The sequence below is a fragment of the Rhinolophus sinicus genome, linkage group LG03, assembly GCF_036562045.2.
Source record: "Rhinolophus sinicus isolate RSC01 linkage group LG03, ASM3656204v1, whole genome shotgun sequence".
In the NCBI taxonomy this organism is placed as follows: Eukaryota; Metazoa; Chordata; class Mammalia; order Chiroptera; family Rhinolophidae; genus Rhinolophus; species Rhinolophus sinicus.
In genome coordinates, this window is record NC_133753.1 from 139,636,892 (window position 1) to 139,659,661 (window position 22,770).

At 33.1% G+C, this 22,770-nt stretch overlaps 1 long non-coding RNA gene across 1 annotated transcript in view; it reads right to left on the bottom strand.

The window, feature by feature from the left end:
- LOC141570407 (uncharacterized) overlaps positions 1-22,770 on the bottom strand; it is a 104,997-nt gene that overhangs the window by 9,658 nt on the left and 72,569 nt on the right. The gene's annotated exons all lie outside the window — the stretch shown is intronic.

A 22,770-nucleotide genomic window follows, 5' to 3' on the forward strand; every position in this document is an offset into this window, starting at 1 on the left:
CCATGACAGATTCACAACTAGCTGATCTAGAATTCTTGGTGTTGAACACAAGCCAGTCAAAACCTTCAGTGATGGAAATAATTATTTATAAAGAGTTTTACTGGAATAATATCCTGGGTCCAAAATAATATGAAATATTGGAGAGAGAAGAAAAATGTTGTAGTTATTTATTTACGAAAGTAAAGTAATTCCTGTTATGTAAGCACAAAACTATTTAAATTTAAGATAGAAATCATCTAATTTATGGCTAAAATTTTTTAAATTTAACTCTAGTTCCATGAATTGCATTGATTTATCTGTAAATAATAGATGTTCTCCTTCTGGATAAAGCAGGTCTACAAAGAAGCTGTCACACTGTTGTCAATACTGAAGGTACATGCAATGGATCAGAAGATAATTAGCTTAAGACTTCTTGTAAAATGTCTTATTGTTATCTTTATGCTCATCTCTATTGCTACACTCTCTTCCAAAGCTTTTGCTTCCATCTAAAAAACGTATTTAACTTTAATGTTTCTTATCCCAAAAAAAGTATGTCATAACTCTTAAAATGTCCTTTTATTATGATTTCTAGTAATGTAGTTTTAGAAAATTCAACATCTGCAAAATCAGTGATTCAACCAAAGAAGTTTAGAAAAATTATGTATTTTATCAATACTAATGCAGACAAATCAATTGCCAAAACAATCATTCCTAAACAAGAAATAAAATAAAACATATTGCTTTTTCGAACAGATATTGAAGTCGGGAAACAATTCATGCTTAGAACTGAAATATTAGTCACAGCACTGTGACCTCTCACCTTAAGTGATAAAATACACAGGTCAGAATTGACAGTACATACTCATGGCTGATCATGGCTGCTAGTTATTGATCAAAGGAGGGAAAAAAAGTACTTTACGGAAAAAAAACACACAAAAAAAAAAACATTGCTCTGAATTACAAACATCCATTCTCTTGAGACTCAGCAACTCTCTGTGTTTCTCCCTCTGGAACTAGAAGCAAGAAGTGAGTTCAGCCAGTATTTAATATCAAGTGAATGTGGTGTTTAATCAATAGTCTTCTGCTTTGTTCCTCAATGTGGAAAGCAGTGTCTATTCATTCAGCAAAGGTTAATGCCAAGGGTCAAGTGATTTCACACTCTCGATAGGATCCACAACACTGCAGTAGTTCAGATGCCTTAGACAATGATGACCCAGTTGGACTGATTTATTGCCACTCGAAGGCCCTGCTTAATACTAAAGTGCTCTCTTATGATAATACCTCAGGAAAATAGCACTGATAAAAGAGGAGGCAATAATTACCTACATTTTGAGGTAATGTCTTCATTTCTAACATCCTATAAAGATGTAAGGTTCATTTTAAATGATCTGCTTCTTGTATTAGCAAGCCATTTAAAAGATATATTAGCATCTTTTCTTAAGAAATACACCACAGAAGAATTCAGTAACCTTATGATACAAATGTAAATTATAAGTAATAGATGATTTAACATATATTTTAAATAATCCTTTTTTAATGTTTACTTATTGTAATATTTTTCATATGAGACAAGCAAAAGGAAAAAAATATTTGCAGATAGGAAGAAAAATATGACTTAATATGGTCAACTCTATTAAACAGGAAGACACAGTTTGCAATTCGATTTCTTTCTTTTTGACCAATTCTAGCACAAGACAGGCAGGCTGATCAGACATGCCCATATATTCTTTCTAAATGTGGTTCACTCAAAGCAGCATTAGTTGAGGTCATTGTTTTAAACCACAACACATTTGACTATGTCACTCCTTAATGTGTTAGCATCCATGATTATTATTCCTCAATGCCTCGTTCCAGATGTGTTTTACATAATGAAAGAAGTTCAAATGTCACCAGGAAAACAGTGTGAGAAGAATTAATTGGAAAGCTTATCATAGGCAAGCTATTTATAATCCAGCTTTCACTAATATATCTGTGGATGATGAATATAACAATCAATTAGTAAAATAAAATAAATTCTGCAAATTTATCTAAAGACATCCTATCATTACAAGTGGAAGGATATTTGAAACAGTTAATTATATTCCATTCTGGATGATTAGTTTGTAAAGCACTCTAATATAAATTTTTTGCCTTCTGTTCCCTCTTTTCACAGAAGATACAGTATTCAGTTTTCTTAATCCAAACTATTTCAAACAATAATTAATTCAGAAATTCTATTCAACCTATTTTAAACAACTACTTAAAAGTATATGTAAAAAGTTACAGACGAGATAAAAAAAAAACTTTTTGTATTTTTTAACTCAAGAAAACTTATTTTTCATCCTAATAACAGCATTTGCCTTAAAAACAAACAAAATGGGTAACAATCAGTCATTTTGATATGAACAACAATTTTATTGTGCAGCAACCACCTGTATGATGTCCAGAGGCCTGAATTTAATCTTTAATCAAACTTATCTTCAAAGGATTATGGTTTTTCTGAAATTCTTTCCCAATGGGAATGTTTCAATAGGTCATATATTTTATGACCTATAATAGAAAAAAATAAAGAAATTAATAACCAAGCTTTTGAAAATAAGACAAGAAGAGCAATTAAACAAACTAAATACTTTTGTTTATTCTTAGCAAAATAGCTTAGTGACCTAAACACCCTAAAGAAAGACTGTGAGTCGACAAGATTAGATGTTTTAAGAATCTTTCAAAAGTGTATTCTCACAATAACTTTCCCATACTCTGTCCTTCAGGCTAAAGATATCTACTGGGAAATATAATTCAATTAATTCATGCATGGATAAAACAAGTAACCTAAAAAGAAAGTCTGTACAAGCTAATTTTGCACTTCAAATACTACTAAATAAATTACAAATAATGTGACCATTTTGATACTTTAAGTTTTGCAATTGTATTTAACATACATATAATAGCAAAAACAAAAACAAAAACTGTTATTTTGCCTAGTCATAGTAAGTATGCAATATAAAAAACTGTTCATATTTCAATATGACTGAGAAAACACATTTCAAGAGTGCATTTTTAATTTCAATAGCAATTATTTCTTCAAATCGTGCCAAAGTATTAAAAAAACAATATGTGTGGTCATTGTCTTTTTTCCTCTTTTTTATGTGTTCATATGTGTTAAAAAAAAAAGGGGGAGGAGGAGATGTATGAATCTCAGTTAATGTAGCCCTTATCTTAGAAATTTAAACAATATTTAGAACTTAAAAAAAAATTAATGTCTCCTTTCAGCCTTGCACATTCATCAACTGTAATTCAAAACCCTTAATGCTTGTTTCAGTGCCTTATATGGGAATTATTATGGAAATTATCTTGAGCACTATGCTTGTCTCAATAAAAACATCATTTGGTCAGGATAGAAAACTTAATGGGGTGATTTCTTAATAATTGCTGTGAAGCACGTCTGTAGCTACCTCCCTCCAATATATCAATTTCAAAATACCTATATAGGAAAAAGGAAAAAGGAAAACCATTTCCTTCATATTTTCAAAATCGTTAGTCAAAGGTTTTCATGAAAACTTTATTCAAATGTTCAAACTATTATTGCAATGAATATTGCAGTATTATTTTGGATATTCTGATTAAATATTTTTTCTATAATAACATTCACTAACAGGTCACAAAATGATAATACAGTATGTTACCTTGTATAAAGACAACACAGTCATTTCACAAAATTAAGTAAATTTAGTACAGCATATTAACTATAGTAAGTAATAGTGTATAAACCCTTCTAGACTGTTCTAGATTCTTAATTTTGTAGCCATTTGAAAGATTAAAGTTTCACTCCATTACTGAATTCATGGGTTATCCAGTAGTGCAATGTATAGTAACAAAATGAGTATGTACCAAACTACAAATCTTATTTAGGTGTATTAAACTCAGCTTGGTTCAGGAATTTGACATAAAATCTCATGATTTCCAAATTTCAACATAAGCCAAATCCCAATTAAAGGTTTTCTTGGGGTTTTTGGGTTTTTTTGTTTGTTTGTTTGTTTTGGGTTTTTTTGGTATAATTTCCTTTCCAAAGGATTGTCCAGTATGGAATTAAATGAAAGAGTTTAAGTATTTATATATTTCCCTTTGTTCAAAATTCACTTTAAATATTTTTATTAATTATTTTATATGTACAGATAAAACTGTCCTTTATTCCAAAGACATTTTAAAAATCTCAAATATTGTCATATTAACCCATCAGTAGTTAGTCAACATTTATTATTCATTTTCAACATTTTTACAGATGACAAGTGTAAAAATAATTGTATTAAAGAGACCTTTTTTAAATCAGTGCAAACACCACGAGAAGAGTAGTTTTTGGGTCATACTACTACTCATGAAAATTTTAATTTAAAATTATTGTAATAGCAATAAATAGTATATACCCAAAGTATTCAAAGGTTAAAATTGACAGAATTCACTGTGAAGTAAATCTTATTTATATCCCAACATAATGTTGTTCATGAGTTTTATGTTCTTGTTTTTAGATCAATAATTATCCACCTATCTAAATATATCCCAAAAAAGACTGCTAAAAAAAACCTTACTACAAGGACACAAACAAAAAAAGATTTGTCATTGTTTCCTTTCACCCAGTATAAGAAATTAGATAATCCATTCACATAATTGGATAAATCACAATCGTGTTGGGGTTTAGGAAAAGCTAAAGGCTTTTAGAGATAGCACTTTTTGGTTAACTAAAAATAAAAAACCATCACAGCATAGTTTAAATTTCAGTCCATAGTCTACTATGTTTATATATAACCTAAAAACCATAACAAATTGTGATACTCCACCAAATTGTATTATATGGAGCTACAATATTTTTGAATATGCATTTCAATGATTTTCCTTTATTTTAGCTTACTTTTCAGGTATTGAATTCAAGAAAACAAAACCTTATATTTACAATGATTCTACATATTAGTATAGACAAAATTATATAGCAAAAACAATACCCAAATATTAGTGGTTTAACATAACAAAATTTTATTTCTAGCTCATACTACCTGGTCAACAGGTGGATAAGAGGTTCTCTTTATTGTGGAGAAACAGGGATTCAGGCTAATGAAGATCCTCTCAACACATGTTTCCATAATCACAATACCAGATGGGAGAGAAAGTGACAAATCACACACTTCTTCTCACAACCCATTTGCCAAAGGTATACTTTATATACCTAACTTTGAGGAGCCAGAGAAGAACTGGAAATATTGGGGGATTGGCTCTAATTCTAACACAAAACCTTAACAAGCTCAGTAGGAAATGAAAATATATTTTATTTGATAAATAATGTCAATGAAAAAGTAATGTACACCCCCTAATAGGTAATGAAGTTGAGGATTTTTTCATATATCTGTTGGCCATTTGTTTGTCTTCTTGGGAGAAATATCTATTCAGGTCCTCTGCCCCTTTTTTAACTGGAAGCTTTGTTTTTCTGTTGTTGATGTGTATGAGTTCTTTTTATATTTTGAATATTAGCCCCTTATCAGAGGTGTTGGTGTGGTACACTTTTATACGATGGAATATTGGCCATAAGAAAAGATGAAATAGTGCCATTTTTGACAACATGGATGGATCCTGAAATTATTATGCTAATCGAAATAAGAAAGGAAAAGTCGAGAACCATGTGACTTTACTCATATGTGGGATATAAAACGGAAAGCAACAAACAAACAAGACAAACAAACAAACAAAAATCATAGACACAGATAACTGTTCATTGGTTACCAGAGAGTAAAGAGGGGGGGGAGGGTGGCAGAAGATGGTAAAAGGAGTCAAATATATGGTGATGGAAGGAGAACTGACTCTGTCTGGATGGTGAACACACAATGCAGTATACAGATGATGTATTATAGAATTGTACACTTGAAACCTATATATATTTTTAATAACCACTGCCACCCCAATAAATTTAATTAAAATTTAAAAATAAAACAGAAACATTATATATTTTTAAAGTAATGTATACCAAAATAGAAAATGGTAAAACAAACAAACAAACAAAAATTCTTAATGTATTTGGGCATTATTGAGTTATTGACATAAAATAAGCCCTTCTTAAAATTGGAGAATTAATGAATGAGTGACTGACTTTGAAAGTGAGTAAATAATCACAAAACTTTCTCACTAAGAAAAGGACAAGACATTCAGAAGGTAATTCTATTAGTGTATGAGACATTGGCAAGGCAGGAAATTTAATGGAAAATCCAAAATTATGTATATACTAGCACAATAAATTACTTCTTTGGCATTGTGTGGATAAGTATGGGGAAATGCAATATTTTCCTAACTTGCTTTCCTTTTAAGACAATTGCCCACTGAATTAAACAAGTTTTCGGTCCAAATGTGTTATACTGTTCTCAATTATGCAGAAAATTTTAAAAATAAAAAAGAATAATGCCATATTTAGATATGTCCCAGCATTAGAGGGCTTTTTAGTCAGGAGACAAGCATGGGAACATCTGATTGTAATATAGAGTAAAATGAGATAAATGCAATAAAACAGATCTGAACTGGCCCCAAAACATGTATTTTGTGCCACAGGCATTTTATTTCAGCATTCTTCAAAACAAAATTTTTACAGCTCAAATAATAATTTATGCAGCTGAAATATTTCTTCTAATTGTAGAAGGAAAAATTATCCCATATCCTTTAACAAAAATGTATCCTTAACATTCCCTATGTAAACTTGCAGAAAATTTTCTCAGTTTATAAGAAAAAAAAACAAAGGATGTTGACATTGCTTTATGATTATGTTTCTTGGTCTTTTTAAGAGTCTTCAAGTTACCTTTATACATATAGGTTTTATACACACACGCATAATTAACTTCTTTGATAAATATATATGAATACACATACATAATTAACTTCTTTGATATTTAACAATTTATACATGGACTAATTTCACTAATTTAAATGTGACTGACACTGGCAAATACAATAATTTCTCCATGTGGCAAATGGCCCTCATCAACGGTTCAAATTATCCCACTCTTGAAATAATTTCACATTCAGATTTTCAGTTTTTCTATCTGAATTAACATTTTTAAAAAACAGCATTTAATGTCTTCATTTCCGCATGTAAAATGTAATGATACTTATTCTAAAGAACACATTTGTTAGTTACCTCACAACTACCAACAACCAGTTCACAACATAGTGTGAACGATCCTTAACCATGTTTTAGAAAAAACATTAACGTAGGGGCTATTTTAAACATCCAACTCTGGGTAATTTTTAGACCACAGGTAAGACGGTGTGCCCTTCCAGATATCTTGGCAGGGCAGCTGAAATCCCATGCTGTATATTTCATAAGGCTCCTTCCATCTCTACAATTTCATGATACAATGCTGAATACTGCAAAGATGAAGTTATTCTGTGCCTTCAGCAATTACAAGCAAGGATTGTTGAAAAAAAGAGAATGCTGCAAACACAATGCAATGTTTAATATTGGGAGAGGAGGACTAGCTGAACTTTAAAACATATAAAGATATAAATGAAAACTTATTGCTGAGGCCATGCTGAGACTACCAGTTTAAATCTATATGCATGTTTGAATCAGCTTCAAATTCAGTAATGAAGCTGTGGAACACGACTTCAAATCTGAGCAAATACTGAACAAACAATGAGGCGCTCTTAAACTCTGGACGTATGTACCTAGACATCTCAATTTAACAGCCAGACATACATTAAACAGCATTAATAGCCAGGCACTTAATGGATCAATTCCCACTGTTTGTGCAATGTGGAAATAAAAAAGGTTTATTAAATGACAAGCTCTCCCTGGTTTGTGCTAATTAATTATACACCGCATCTGACTGCTAATTTAGTGGGAAAATGCAGGCCCAAACCACGGTTTCAGCTTGAACTTTGCCTCAGCATCACCCAGTTCAGCACAGAGTGCCACTGCAACCCGCCTCTGAACGACACCAGTATTAAATTAGAGCACAAGGCCATCAATTTAATAAGTGCTGGAGCAGGTAATTTGAATAAGGACGTATTAGTATTCAACCAGTGCACAACTAAAAGCAGCTGACCTTTCAGACCAAAGAAGATCCTTGAACACATTCAGCTGAATCTGAGAACACAGTAATAATCTGACAGTGGTAAGAGTGCCAAGAGAGACGTTTACGATCCTGGACCCATTACTATACATCAGGCTCTCTATGGTAATATGCGAACAGTTTATATACCTCTGCCTCTCATTTTGCTCTCACTCCCTGCTGGGAAAGAAAAGAAATAGGAATAAAGCTTTTTTAAAAATTGTTATTCTCAATGACACATTTGGAAACTCTTATTATTTGGATTTATGATACAGACAACACAAAACTAATCAACGCACATGTAACTTAGATCTGAGACTCTATATAAGAAATCATCAATTTCCTAAATTGTAAGGCAAATTTAACATTAACAAAAATAAACTTGCATCTAACAGAGCAACAACTGCTGTGAAACAATTAGGAAACATAGCACATTATAGTGGATAAGAGCTTGGACCCAGGAGTAGGAATAGAACTGGGTTTGAATTCCTGCTCTGTCACGTGCCCACCATCAAATCTGCAGGAACCAAATTCATTGAATTTAGCTCAACAGACATTTATCGAGTTCCATTGTGTACAGTACTATAAGCCCTAAGGTTATAAAGATGAAAAAGATTTGATCCCTGCTTTCAAGGAGATCAAAATCCAGCTACAGTGACAGAAACATACACTATTAATAACAATACAGAGTGAGAAGTGCTTTCAAGCACAGAGAACAGTGATCAATTTTGCCTGGTGGTTTCCAGGAAAGGTTCTCAGACATGGCAATAGCTGTGCTGGGCATTATGCACATTTCACCGGCAAAGAGTATGGAATGATATCTGATGGGAAGTATTAATCAAATGGAAAAACTATTGCATTGGGAAAGGAAGACACACTGGGTTTGTTAATAAATACAGTAGATTCATTTGGTTGAAGGGTATGTTAAGCTATAATTATGTGACCCCATACACTTGAAAATAGTTTCTCTGTAAGTAGAAATAGAATGCATTAGTGGATAAGAACAAGATGTATTAGTAAAATTAGGACCCTAGATTTGAAGGAAGAGGTTAGAATGTTTACTTTCTTGGCCTCACAAAAATGATGTAGGCCAGAAATATATCTGGATTTCTACCCAACAGAGGGGAATGTGCAACTAAGACTAAACAACTACAGTTTGGTTATGGGGTCCCCTCCCTAGGCTGACTGCTATGCCATACTCCCTCTCTCTATTCTTACACTGAGTGCGGAGAGTAGGAAAGATTTTAATATAGATCTTGAATCCACTTTATTATTTTTAAAAATTGTAAACTTTGACACATTACCTACTATACTTACAAAATACTTCTTCCACATTCCACCACCAGTACTGATATTTATGCAGCATACACTGGTGCTGCTTTGCTGATTGTTTACAGCTGCATCTGTTATAACATATATATATATATATATATATATATATATATATATATATATATATATATATATATATATATATATAAAACTTGTCCATGCCTCCCAGATAGTTTATGCCCCAGGAATCCCATTACTAATCTTGTCTTTGCCTGGAAATGCCCATTGTCAACAGTTCTCCAAAAATCTGAGTTACCTATTAAAAACATGCTATCCCTCTATGTTACTCCCTTTTTAAATGATAGCTAATGCTAAAAGTGGTTTTGTACCAATAGCTGCTAATAAATTCATGTGTGCTCTTTTCAGTTAACTTTTGAAAATTGCCTTCTTTGTGATGCAAAGCTGAACCAAAAGAAATATCAGTAATGAGAGTCTTTTAGAAACCTACAAAATCATGTAGCAGCCTTCTATCACAGCCAATAAAAGTAAAACTAGAAGAAGTGAAGGCTTGGACTAGAATAGTGGCATGGAGAGGTGATGGAGAAGAGATGACATTCATGAGACTGGACTTCAGGACAATTGAATTTGGAGGATAAGGTAGAAGTCATGATAAAGGGTTTGAGTGACTGACAGACATAAAAATTCAGTTAATCAAGATGAAGAATAAAGGGAAATGTATAGGTTTCATAAATTTCATGAACCATTCAAGAGAAATTCTAGATTTTACTGACCTTATTTTTTCCTATCCACTAAAATATAACAGTAAGAAAACAGTTAAGTTTTCAAAGATTTTTCAGAGGTAACTTTTAGCAGAATTGTAAGAGATAAGCAAGTGATATTTGGGGCACTCCTTAAGAAAACTCTATATCTTTTGAGTGGTATAAGAGCAAAATGAATCCATCACATAAAATGTGACCGAAATCCTCTTCACAACATTCTGAACATGATGCATCATAGTACAAACATCAGGATATCTTAAATAACTGCCATTATCATCTTTAGTGATAAGTTACAAGGTGGAAGGAAAACACCTCACTAGAGTATTGATTTTCAATACTATGCAAGAAAATAAAGGACAGAACTTTAACAGGTAAAGTAGCATAGATAACAAATACATTCAATGTTACACTTACTTATTTTTAAGCCTTTATTGATAACAGTCATATCATCAAGAGAAGTATAGGCAGATGAAACCAGCTCTAATTTAAGCAGAAAATAAATTTGTTAAAATGATATTGGGTTATAGAGCATATAACATGGAGTTCTACAGGAGCCTCCAAATGCAATAGGTAATGTGTGGAAATGGAGTGACAACCGTTGAGTGAGTTTTGCAGTTGGCAGTGAGAAGCGGCCCCTTACGGCAGAGTCATCCCAATCATCCCCTCTCTTCTTCATCTTTGGTGGTAGCATTGATCTCTGTTAGCAGAAACCTCCAGCAATAAAAAGAACACATATATATATATATATATATATATATATATATATATATATATATATATATATATATACAGACTTCGAAGAGAACGTCATTTACATCCTAACAAAACAAGTCAGATGACCGATAACATCACAGATGTTTTGATGTCCATTCATGTGCTGAGGATACAAAGAAGCCCAATGAGCTATATCCACAAAGTACTGAACCTCCTTGGCTGCTTGTGTCTTTGGTGGAGAAGTGGGAGTAGGAGGAAGCCACCTTAAACACAGGAAAGAAAAAAATAGCTGAAATTTTAACTCATGTTTAAATGGCAATTACAGGATGGAATGAGACTTCAGAATCTCTAAAAGAACTAAACAGAAAGATATTCTGCCCCTCTTCCAGGGGGTCTTCATCAAGTGTTCATGAAGAATATTAGAGGAAGACCAGAAGAGATGAGAGAAGCCCACCTTACTCTGAGGCACAGGTGTGCGGGTCCTGCAGAAGGCTGGGGGCAGGGAAGAGGAGAACTGAGGGAAATGTTCTAGGATCTCTGGGCCCTATATCATGAATACTGGGAGTTAAAGAGGAGCTATTACAGATCCTAGTGACATTAAAAAGATGATAATGAGATATCATGAACAACCTTATGCAAATAAGGGTGATAATTTAGATAAAATGAACAAATTCTTTGAAAAACTGACATAATAAAATATATAGTGATGGAAAAAGAACTGCCTCCGGGTGATGATCACACCATGTGATATATAGATGTTATATTATAAAATTATACACTTGAAATCTATGTAATTTACTAACCATTTTTACCCCAATAAATTTAAGAAATAGGAAAAAAATAAAATAAAAATTAGGAAAAAAAAAGAAAAAACAGACAAAAACTGACATAACAAATAGAAAATCTGATCAGCACTATATTAAAAAAAATTCATAATTCAAAACTGTCCTATAAGACTTCCATTCCTAGGAGACCATGATAGAGTAACAGGGCCCAATCTCCACCTGACCCCCCAAAAGTAGATGGAATTATCACAGATTGCACAGGCCTGAAAAATATTTGTGTTCCCATCAGTCAGTGTGGAAAGACCTCATAATTCATGTTGCAACAAATTAGAATCCTCAGAAGGTTATCTTCTAGAAATAGAACTAAATTAGCCCCACACTAATGGATGCTCTGGAGCCTAACTAATAAAGCATAAAAGCAAGCCTCCGATGAATCAAAGTGATCCCAAAGAACTTAACTGCATGACAGTTTTCACCCAATACTATAAGGAATGTAACAAATTCCACAGCCTACAACAAGAAATTCACAATGTCTGGCACCCAATAAAAGTTATCAGAGACTGGAAAATATGACCAATGGGCAAGATAAAAATCAGTAGAAACAGATCCATATATGATAGAATTAGCAAACAAAGATCTTGAAACAGCTATTATAAATACCCTCAACCTGTTCAAGAATATAGAGAAAAACATGATGAGGAGAAATATAAAAGGTACTGTCAAAACTGAACAAAACAAACAAGAACAAATAGAACTCCTAGACATGAAAACTACAACATCTGAAATTAAAAGAACAAAAAACAAACAACAAAAAACTAGATGAAATTAACAGCAGATTATAAACCACAGAAGAAAATATCTATAAACTTGAAGATAGAAAAAACTATCACATATGAAGCACAAAAGGAAAAAAGACAGCAAAGAAATGCACAGACCTCAGTGACTTGTAGAACAACAGTAAGTGGTCTTATACACTTGTAATTTCAGTCTCACAAGGAGAGGGGAAAAGAGAGAGAAATATATCTAAAGAAAGAGTGGTCACACATTTTCCAAATTTATAAAAATTACAAAAGCAGGTCTAAAATTTTCAATGAACTCCAAAACAATAAACATAAAGAAATATATATAGACACATTATAATTAAATTGCTAAAAGATCAGTGATAGATAGATGGAGATGATCTTAAAAGCATGCGGGGTGGGGAAAAGAAGAAACAATATGTACAGAGGAGCAAAAATAAGAATTATAGCGTACTTCTCACTAAAAACCAGAAGAGGGTAATATCTTTAAAATACTGAAAGAAAACTATAAAGTTAGAATTCTTTACCTATTGACACTATCTTTCAAAAATAAAGGTGAAAAGAAGACTTTTTCAAACAAACAAACAAAAAGGTGAAAGATTCATTTGCAATTAGACCTGCACTACAATAATTCTTTAAGGGAGTTTTTCAAAAAGAAGAAAAATGATACCATATGAAAATTTGGAAACACAAAGGAATGAAGAGTACAAGAATGGTAAATATGTGGGCATATATAATAGCTATTTTTTTAAATCACTTTTAAAAATAAGTAACACGTTAAACAAAAAAAAATAATGTAGGGTATGTGAAATATGTTGAAATAAAATATACAACAACAATTGCATAAAGGATAGAACAAATGAAAGTATCCTGCTATAGAGTTCTTTCGCTGTACATGAAGAAGTATAATATCATTTGAAGGTGATGTGTTAAAGATTTATATTATAAACTCTAGAGCAACCACTAAATGAAAATAAAAGAGAAGTACAGCTTATAATCCAATACCATAGATAAAATAAAATAATAAAAAATATTTGATTAACTCAAAAACAAGTAGAAAAAAGAAACATGGAACAAACAAATAAAACACAAATAGCCCTTATATCCTTCACACAAAAAATAACTCAAAATGGATCATAGACCTAAATGCAAAACACAAAACTATAAAACTACTGGAGGATTAACAGGAGAAAATCTAATGACCTTGGGTATGGCAGTGACCTTTTAGATACACCACTAAAGGCACAACCCATGAAAGAAATAATAAGTTGGACTTCATTAAATTTAAAAACTTCTCTGTAAAAGACACTTCACAAGAATGAGAAGATAAGTTATAGATTGGGAGAAAATATTTGCAAAAGATACATTTGATAATGGATTGTTATCAAAAATATACAAAAAAAAAAAACTCTTAAAACTTAACAATAAGAAAAACAAACAAAAAATGGGCACAAAACCTGAACAGACACCTCACCAAGGAAGACATACAGATGGCAAATAAGCATATGATAAATGATCCACATCGTATGTCATTAGCAATACAAAGTAAAATAGCGAGTAGTACTGCACACCATTAGAATAGCCAAAATCTGGAACACTGACACCACCAAATCCTGGCAAGGATGCAGAGCAACAATTGCTAGTGGGACAGCCACTTTGGAAGACAGTTTGGTAGTTCTTACAAAATTAAACATACTCTTACCATATGATCAAACAATCATGCCCCTTGGTATTTAAACAAAGGCATTGAAAACTATGTCCACACAATAACCTGCATGAGATGTTTATAGTATCTTTACTCATGTTTGCCAAAACTTGAAAGCAACCAAGATGTCCTTTATTGCTGAACAGATAAATAAACTGAGCTACATCCAAATAATAAAATCTTATTCAGCACTAAAAAAACCAGAGCCACCAAATCATGAAATGACGTGGAGGAACCTTAAATACATTTAGTTATGTGAAAGAAGCCTATCTGAAAAGGCTACAAATTATGTAATTCCAACTATGTGATATTCCATAAAAGGCAATACTATGGAGCTGGCAAGGGGATCAATGATTGTCAGGGGTTGGGAAGGAGGAATGAATGAGTGGGCAGAGAAAAGAGGACTTTTAGTGCAGTGAAGCTAGTCTACAAAATACTGTGATGGTAGCTACATGTCATTGTACATTTGTCAAACCACATAGACTATATGGCACCAGGAGTGACTCCTGGTATAAGCTATGGACTTTGGGTGATAACGATGTGTCAATGTAGGTTCATCAGTTATAATAAGTGTACCCCTCTGGTGCAGGATGTTGATATTGTGGGGGGTGGGGGACTGGGGGGTTGTGGCAGGGAGGATATAAGAACTCTCTCTGTAGTTTTTGCTCAATTTTGCTGTGAACCTAAAACTGCTCTAAAAAAAAAGTCTACTTTAAAAATTAGAAAGATAATAGATTTAAATCTGATCATATAAATAATTATATTAAATGCAAATGGTCTAAAAGCCTAAAATAAAAAGCAGAGTTGTCAAATTACATTTTGAAAAGCAAAACCCAACTAAACACTGCATACAAGAAATCTACTATATATATAATTACACAAAGAAGATAAAGGGTTGAAAAATGAATCATAAGAAAGCTAGGGTGGTTATGTTAATGTCAGACAAAGTCCTTTTCAGGACAAGGAATATTACCAGATTAAAGAAGAATATTTTATAATGACAAAAATGTTAATTCATGAAGAAGACATGATAATCCTAAGCATGAATGTGCCTAATAATAGAGCTTCAAAGCATATGAAGGAAAAACTAACAGAACTGAAAAGAGCAATAGAAAATGCTCGATTTTACTTGGAAATGTCAATGCTCCTCTCTCAGCAATTAATAAAAGTAGTAGATGAGGGTAAACAGGATCAAATATATGGTGATGGAAGGAGAACTGCCTTGGGGTGGTGAACACACAATATGATATATAGATGATGTGTTACAGAACTGTACTCCTGAAACCTATGTAACTTTATTAACTATTGTCACTCCCAATGAACTTAAATAAATAAATAAATAAATAATCTACTGGACTTAATTGAGACATTAACACTTCACCTCAAAATAACAGAAAACATGTTATTTTCAAGTACACGTGGAGAGAGTATTCCACAAGATCCACTATCTTCTTGGCCATGAAACAAATCTCAAAAATTTAAAAGGATTAGAATCATACAAAATATGTTTTCTGAGTCTGGCAGGCAGAATAATGGACCCCCAAAAATGTCCATCTCCTATTCTCTTCAGTCTGTTAATATATTTGGTTACATAGAAAATAGGAATTAAGGTCATCAATGGAATTAATGTTGCCTTAAAATAAGGAGAGCATCCTGGATTTTCCAAGTGGACCCAATGTTATTTACAAGGTCCTTAAAAATGGAAGGAGGAAGAAAAGGGAGAATCAGAAAGATAGCAACCTGAGGACTCCACCCAACATTGTTGACTCTCAACATAGAAGAGGCCCATGAGACAAGCATTATGAGAAGGCTCTAGAAGCTGGAAAGAGCAAGGAAATGGATTCTCCCCTAGTGACTCCAGAAATAAATACAGCTGTGCCATCATGCTGATTGTAGCTCAGTGAGAGACACTTCAGAATTCTGAACTACTAAACTAAAAGATAATCAATGTGTGTTGCTTTAAGCCATAAAGTTTGTTGTTATTTGTTATAGTAGCCACAGAAAATGAATACAATGGCTATGATAGAATTAAACTAAAAATCAATAAGAGAAAGTTATCTAAAATAGTCACTAAACTTTTGGAAATCAAGCAACACACTTCTAAATAACCCATGGGTCAATGAAGAGAATTCCAGAAAAATTGGAAAATATTTTCAACATAATCATAAAGAAAACATAGTATACAAAATTTGGGAAAACAGAAATTAAACAGAAGTTCTACTCCTCAATTTACCCACAAAATGAAAGCATATGCTCACAGAGGACAGCTGCAAGAATGATTATGATGCCCTTATTCAAAAACTAGAAACAATCCATCAAAAAGAGAATGGTTAAATGAATTGCAGCATATTTATACAATTAAATATATTTGTCAACAGCAAGAAATGAACTACAGATATTCAAAAACATCCTGGATAAATCTCAAAGCAAAAGAACCCAGACACAAAATACGTACTTCTATGATTCCATTTATACGAAGTCCATGAACAGGCAAAACTAATTTATGGTAGTTGAACTGAGAAATTGTTTTCCTTTAGTGAAAATATAATATTGTATTGACTCGAAAGGAGCACAGGTGATGTAAACATTCTATATTTTGGGTTGGGGGAGGGAGGCAGTTGTGGTCTCCAGGTATATAAAATTGTCAAAACTGATCAAACTAAACATTTAAGATGTATATATAATGTTAAGTACATAAATTATACCTCAACTTTAGGTACCACAGAATCTTTGCAAGGGATACAGAACCAAGTCAAAAACTCTATAGCCAAGAACAATGCTCACCACTTCCACTTCACACATTTCCCAGCTCGGACCAGGAATACAACCATCATTGGGCTGTAGATGCAGCCACTGGAGACACCATTAAGACTGCCTCCATAAAGTGAATGTAGTGATACATCCGTAATCATCATCTCCTGAGTAGGTTTTACAATGTCTCTCCTTAATCCCTTTACCATCTTTTTGCCAAAGACTGGTGAAGGGATCTGACTGGCAGCACCTAGGCCCTGTCCACAGAAGAAAGGCTCAGGAAGTGAATATGTGGAATTTTCAAAAAGCAAATTCTCCTCTTACAAAGAATCCTTCACGTATAGGAGGAGACTTCAGACACTGAGAGTCAAGAAGACTAACAAATATCCTCCAAACTCTCTTATACCTGTGTCATATACCATGGTGAAAACACTAACCACCTAAAGTTTAAGACAATTTTTAAAATAATAATTGTTCTAGAGACCCAATGGTAAATGTGAACACTACTGTTACGGAGAGTTTCTGTATCAAACTTTCCTGCAGCCCTGGTTCGTTTTGGTGCAGTTCGACCTCTCTTGGGAGCTGAGGATATGGTTCTTTAAACCCTGCTCAAACCTATTTCAAGCTACCAAACCACCCAGCTCAGAGGTAGCTGAATTCCTCATTATGTCTTCTTTTCCCTACTCATCGTTAAGAGGTTTTACCTCATTTCTAGCTTCTTGAATATATCTAGTCCTGCCCAGTCCTGTGACCAACCCTAACCTGAGATGAAATTGTAAAAATTTACCTTGCCTGCTCTCTGATACTCAGCAGTGGATCATGATCTCTGCTAGGGACTCTTCTGAACCTCACATCTCGTCTCCACTAGCTGTGTGGAAGCCGTTTTTTGTTTGTTTGTTTGTTTGTTTGTTTGTTATTTTTAGTGTCAGGTATACAAAACAATGTAACAGTTAGACATTGACACCACTCACAAAGTGATAACCTCTCTCCCCCATTCTACTACGCCTCTAACATCAAATATAGCTATTACAATTCCATTGACTCTATTCCCTATGCTGTACTCCATATCCCGTTACTACATATATCATATATATATATATATTATTAGGATGTTGCAAAAGCAATTGTGGTTTTTGCAATTATTTCTAACCTTTTAAACTGCAATTAATTTTGCACCAACCTAATAAATGACAGTTGACATTCATTATTATTCAGCTTCAGCTTCAGGTGTACACTGCAATGGTCAGGCACCTACACTGTCCATCAAGTGGTCTCCCTAATAAGACAAGTGCCCATCTGACATCCTACAAAATCTTTACAACATTATTGATTACATTTCCCAAACTGTCTTTCATATTCCCATGGCAATATTGTGGCTACCAATTTGTGCTTTACAAAACTAAGGGCACTCTACTTTGAACGTAGTACTGATAACTCTATCCCTTTTCTGAGCCTAGGGTAACTTTTCTAAAAAGTAGAGTTCAGCTTTCTCTTTGAACTGTCTGCTAAAACCCTCCTGTTGCTGACTATAAGCATAAAATACCTACAGCTGTCAGCAATATCTTGAGGACACTGTGTAGTTTTCATAAAAGCAGTTGAGCCTCTCAAATAGAGAGTGAGTTGTGTCCTTTGGTCCCTTTCATATCCCTCCTCCTCCTCAGCAGCCATAGCCAAGCCTAGTTACATTCAAAGACAGGATACTACTACATATATGACATAATCCTTCTGTGGCTGTTTTTGTTTGTTTGTTTTTGTTTTGACTTTTCATTCTTTGACCACTTAACTAATGACTTTCCACCAGGGCTGCACTGAGACCCCACTTTCTCCAGGGGATGTTTGAAAATGTGGAGTTATTTATTTGTAACAAATTGATGGGGGGATGCTTCTATCATTTACAGAGTGTATCAGAGATCCTAACTGTCCTGAAATGCTCAACAAAGTTAAACAATAGAAGAACTGTTCTACTCCAGATGCCAAGAATCACTGCAGAAGTTAAGGATATGGGCTTTTTAGTCAGAAAAATCCCAACTCAAGTCCAGCTTCCAACAAACTTCATCTCGGGAAGGATATTAAATATCTCAGCATTACTTGTTTTTTAACTCTGCTTAAGAATAAATTAATAGTATTTAACTCACAGGTTTTAAAGGAAAATTGAGCGACCATATTTAGTTGCTTAGCAGAATGTCCAGGATGTAAGAAAACAGTAAATATTAGTCATCATTAATAGTGGTACTAGCAATAATGGTAGTGTTAGGTTTAAAAGGCAGACATGAAAAGTATCAAAAAAATTTTACATCTAAATTTCAGTTTAGAAAGACAGAAGGGATTCTGGATGTCAAGTATCATATGTATGTTGTTCCAATTTGAGAAAAACATATAGTTGTTTCTTGAATCCAAAGTTAAGAAGAATGCAATACTATCCTTTAGGCTTCAAACGAATATTCTTCTTTATTCAAACTACTAGTTATGTTAATTAAAGAGGATTACTATTTGGTCTTCTTTTGTTTTCCACATGTTCAAAATCAGTAAGACCATCTTTGGAAAACAAGAGCTGTAGCTTCCATTGCACTCATCACCTTGCATACCCAAATAAGAAAGCCATCACAATGGTTCAAATATACAGGTGAACATCAGATTTCTATAATAATCCATATCGAGATCTAAGAAAATGCTAGATGTATTGATTTTTTTTTTTTAAGTTGAGAGTAAACTGTGGTCTTTGAGTGATTATGATGTGTCAGTGTAAGTTTATCAATGGTAATAAACGTACTACTCTGGGGAGAGATTTTGATAAGGGGGAAGGCTAAGGGTATATGGGAAATTTACAGAGATTTATGGACCTTCCTCTCAATATTCCCGTGAACCTAAATCGGCTCTAAATAACAAAATCTGTTTTAAAAAATAAAGCAGTTATATTAAAACATATTGAATACTGCTTTCATGGCATGGGAAAGAGCTTGAAAAATAATTGTCATTATACTTATAGAGACACCACCTAATTTTAGAGCATGCCCTTTCCATGTGGTATGTTCCTAAAAGAAAAGGGCACATTACTTGATTTTTCTATAATTCTTACAAGCATTGCATGAAAAAGAAACATGAACAGGGCATGACTTATTCATGAATGGCACCCTTGGCCTGATACCGGGCAGCAAGCACGCTGTCATAGGCACAACTTACTGCTAGAAATTGATAAAATTCCCTTTGCTCCAGTTACTAAAATTTCTTTTCTCCATTCCAAGCAAAATTGATTCCAAGCATCAAGAATTTTCTCCAATTTCATCATCAACTATTTTTAATTTAAACATTAAATGCATTTCCTAAAAGAGGACAAGTATATGTACAATCCATTTTATTTATTAAAGACATACAATTTCAGCAAGTACCATCACTTATACTATAACACCTAGTTTAAAACTCAGTACTGCATAATGCTATACCTGCCAATCCTGGATGAATAAAGAAAGAGACAGTAGGGACAGAATGCATGGTATTATTTAAGGCCAAAAATACATATATGTCAAACTTGAATATATAAAATATCAATCTGCAGTTATAGAATTATATTAATATTTTTCATATAAAATACGATGCCTACTTGAAATGGAATGAACTTAGCACACAGAATATTTAAACATTATTATGATAAAGGAGACATTTAAATCATCTATATTTTTCCTATCTTCAGTAACTTTTTCCTAATTAAAAGCTTCCTGACACAGACTTATGTTCATAAATTAGTAATTTTCTAGGGTCTTTTCCCTTTACAAATTACTTTCTCTTTGACACTTAAATCTTTCAACACCACTCTCTCATTCTTGACAAGTGTGCAGAAAACTATTATTATTATTGAGAATAAATTGACTCATCACTACATAGCACAAAAATGTATATATAGAATATGCACATGCATGTATATATTTGTCATTTGCTTTATAGAAAAAAACAGATTTGAAATTTCATTTACCAGGATTGCATTGCCTTATAGATACTCTTACTCTTGTGATTCACCATTAGTCTTGTACCCTCAAAAGCACAATATGGGCCTGACACCATTTAATGTGATTTAAAGGAATCAAAGCTAAGTATTTCCAAAACTTCAAAAACCAGTAATAAAAACAGAAAGGTAATAATAATACTCTGAATTAGAGTTCTAGGATATCTGATGGACCCTCTGGCAAAGTACAAGCAATAGAATTTTTTCCTGCAAAACATTTGGCTATAAGCCTCAAAATAATGTTTTAAGTTTCCTCTCTACTTCTTTTTACACTCATTCCATTAAATTACTATTTGTTAATAATTACATAACTACATATGGCCCTGAACAAGCTGCTGTGGTTGCCACAGAAGCTCTTCAGAAGAAAAACTGATTATATCAATATGAACAACAACATGAAGAAACTGCTAAGAAATTAAATTCATCTAGTGAGATAGTCAGAAGAGTTGAGTATATTTTGCTATTGCTACAAACTGAGCCATGCTACTGTGTATTTATTTTAATATGGCTTAAAAAATATGTATAGACTGATGTGGGAAATCACTTCTAGTTTCACTACTGTCTTTGTTACTTGGATGGAAACACATCAATGCATTACAGTCAAATTTAACACGTAGCATTTGGAAGAAGAAAGGAACATGAAGGGGAAAAAAGGAAAGAGGAGGTGAGGAAACAAAGAAGAGAAGAAAGGCTGGAAGAAACTGACATTTTGTAGACATTACCTCCATTGATTCACATAAGAATCCTCTAAGTGAGACATATCACTGTCCATACTTTACACATGAAAAAAACCTAGCTTGGAAATATTATTTTCCAAGGTAAATATATAACAGAACTGGCATTTAAATCCAGGTCTTTGCTGAATCCAAAGTCCATGTTCTTTCCTCGTCCCCAGGATACCTTCTTCTACCACATAGTTTTTGATTTAGGAATAATATCAACACATGCTTAAAACCAAGTTCTGTCCAGTGGGGAAGGTTCAACTCCTTCCGATAAATCCTGCTTTAGGTGGTCAGTTGACTACTGGATATGTGCCTAACCATTCAACAGATAGCTTTTCCTTCTCTGACCACAGTAAATGACAGGGAGATTTCTCACCTTCTAGTTAGTATCCATTAGCAAGCAACACTCTGGAAGCCTAGTCCTCAAAAAACCACAATGCAACAAATGTGTTGAAGATAATATATGGCAAAACTATAGAATGCCTTACCTCCTGCTTTTTTCTTCCTCTAGGTTTGTCACCCATTGTTATTTATAATTTATAATACTATTGTAAATGTGAAACTCTATTGATGGGGATAAAGCCTGTGCCAGAAAGGTCATAGACTTAGTTCACTTCCTGTGCCTTAAACAGTTCTTTGATTCATTAGCTTTTTAAAAAATTAATCAGTTAGTCTTTTTGAGTGCCTAAGTGAGAGAAAAACCTGTCAAATATTAAGGAACTATTGGAATATTTTCATACATATAAGAAATATATAAACCTAATTAATATTTGGCTAAGGTAATAAACTTTAACATTGTAAAGAACTTTTGTCCATAAAAAATGGAACGCTTCTATTGAAATTGATTTAAGTCAAAGTGTCACAGACCTCAACATCAAAAGCAAAATCAAATTACTTGTTCAACATTTTGAGTTTGGTCTAGGTGAAACTACACATATTACTACAAAAAACACTATTCCTAACACTAACATTGGGCTCATAACCTGGGGTGAAACTGTCCCCCTAGCTGGCATAATAAAAGGTGGAGGGAAGTGGTTGTTGTATATCACCGCAGAAGTGGGGTGATATATACAATTACTTGAAGCGGACTAGGTGGCACACAGTGATAATCATTCTTACAATGTGCAGGACAATCCTTTACAAGGAAGAACTACCCACCCCAAAATATCAATAGTACAATGTTAAAAACACCACAATTTCATTAAAACA